Here is a 2581-nt window from a genome sequence, read left to right as displayed (position 1 = left end):
GCTCCCCACTTTGACCATGATCTCCAGATCAAGGGCAGTGACCGCACAGTGTCCACAGCCCCCACAGTGGCTGGACTATAGGGTAGGATTGGTGAAGAACCACGGTCCAGCCAGGAGCAGGGGCACTATGCTGCAGGCTACACAGCCATCTCATCTGAGCTCCACTATAGGAATTTTCAGTTGTATCAGTTCTGACCCTCCAGGCCCTCTCCACCCCAGGGCTTGAGCTGCCATTTTTCAAATGTCAGAGGATCACATTTCCAGCCATAGCAGACCCAACACCAATTTATCTCTTCATCTCCTGAGTGTGATCACATGATCTGGCCCACAGTGAACACTTGGTAAAAAAAAAAAAAAAAAAAAAAAAAAAAAAAAAAAATCGGTGCAAATGTGTGAATGAGGCCTCTTCCCTAAAAGGAGTCTGTCAGGCTCCCATCTTCTTTCTGCTTAAAGACGTTGGGATCTTTCCTAACTTCACTTATGCGGGAGGTTAATTCAAGTGCTTTCTAGCTTCGTAAGCAATAAACAACGCTGCCGTGTTGGGCTGAGTTGTTCCGCGTGCCATATTGATGGATTGGGGGGGGGGTGAGGGATGGGCCGGGGGCGTTACTAGGATTAGCATTACAGGGAATGTTACATGCCCTTCCTTAATTACTTTCTTCCCTTTAATTAGATGTTGGAGGAGGGGTGCCCAGGGGAGAAAGACTGAAAGTCATTGCAGAGAGGATGAGTGTTGGTAGCATCCTGCCTTGTGGTAGGACAGAAGTCATCAGTAGGTCGTAGGAAGCGAGAAGGGGCCAGCTTCTCTGTAGATGGATTCTAGTCATAGATGGTCCCAGAAGTATCTGCTCTCTGGGGTCTTTCCAGCCAGAAACATTGCTTTTACACCTGCTTATTCCTTCCTAGTGTCTTTCTACCTTCAGAAACAGGTCCAGCCTCTTGCTTGCTGCCGGTGAGCCTTTTCTGCCTCATCCCGCTCCACTCGTGTCCATGACACAAGTCCTCCATAGTGGCACAGCATGGGGACTCAGGTCAGCTCTTCACTTGTCCTGGCCGGCCAAGAACTCTAGGGTAAGTCTTTGTCCTGCCAGAAAGTATCATTAGGCCCCATCCTCTATGGAGAACCCCCAAATGTCCTGATCAGGGTGTGAGAGGCAGGCAGTGACCGACAGGCAGAGATCACTTCTCATCAGGACCTCTGATACTGACAGACAACACTAATGACCTGCGGAGAGTGACACCCCCACCCACACTCCCACCCAGCTCCAGGAGCACAGCTAGAAAAGCACCAACAGGTGTTTGACACCCATGAATCTTTTCCCTGCACTACTGCAGACCAAGCATAAGCCCAGTAACTCCATAGCTTGCAATGCTGTTTCCCAGATCGGATCCAAACCCACAGGGCAGGCAGCACAGCTGCTGCAGGCATCAGGCATCAGAAGGTGGGGCAGTTTCCTCAGGCCATGGTTGATAGGTACCCGGTGGGGCCCACCATCCCTCGCTCAAACCAGCTTCCTGTGCCAAGCCACTTCCTCTTTTCCCCACTGCCTGCGGGAGAGGAGCTCCAAGCCCAGCCCATCTGCCGCATTTTCCCGAGACTCCTGAGACGATCCAATTCCGCACACCAGATGGGAAATCGCATGTACATTTCGGATGGTGATTAGTGTTTTTGTCTTTTTCCCCAAACGCTCCCGCTAATGGAGCTCCTTCCTGAAAGTGAATTGGAGAGACTTCAGTTTGACGAGAGTCTCATCAACCTCTACCTCCCACCCCCGCCCTAGATCTAAGCCCCGCTTTTCCAGTTCTGCACGCAAGACCCCCTTGCTCTGCCTCTTCCTACCTCCCTTTGCCCCCCTCCGCCCCCCCAACTGCCCCTCTCTGTCCTCTCTGCCCCTCTCTTCCCTCCCCTCCGCTGCCCCTCTTTGCCCCCCCTCCCCCCGCTGCACCTCACTGCCCTTCTCTGACCCACTCTGCATCTCTTTGTCCCCTCTCTGCCCCTTACCTGGCACCACCTGTCCTAACCAGGGCTCATACACTGCAGAGCAGAGCAGCACAGTACAGATCACAGCCCTTCCAGTCTGCCAAAGGACCGTGGAGCCTGGCAGGCCCAGGGAAAGTAGGGTCAGGGGAAAGGGGCGCAGAGAAGGACCAGGGCCAGGCAGGCCTCCTTGCATACAGTCTCTGTCATCCATCACCCCATGAACTCTGAAAAGGGGGTTAGGACTCTACAGAAATTACACGATTCATCTTGGGTTTAAAGTTTGAGAGGAAGTTCATATCGGATGCCAGATGCATAAGGCCAGAACTCGTGTATCTTTGGGCCATTACATAGGAGATAGTGGGTGTCAGTAGATGCTGAATGAAGGAGAAACAGACAGTTTACGGCAGGCTCTCAGTGCATGCTATTATGTGCAGTACTCATTTCCTTACACATCCAATTCACACACCACACACACACACACACACACACACACACACACACACACACACACACTACACTGCTTCTCTGTCAAACCAAAGATCGGAAATTAAGAAAATACATATTTTATGTAATGCACATGCATATTTATACAACATATAA

The sequence above is a fragment of the Mus musculus genome, chromosome 4 (genome assembly GCF_000001635.26).
Source record: "Mus musculus strain C57BL/6J chromosome 4, GRCm38.p6 C57BL/6J".
NCBI classification, from domain to species: domain Eukaryota; kingdom Metazoa; phylum Chordata; class Mammalia; order Rodentia; family Muridae; genus Mus; species Mus musculus.
This window is presented reverse-complemented; position numbering follows the sequence as displayed.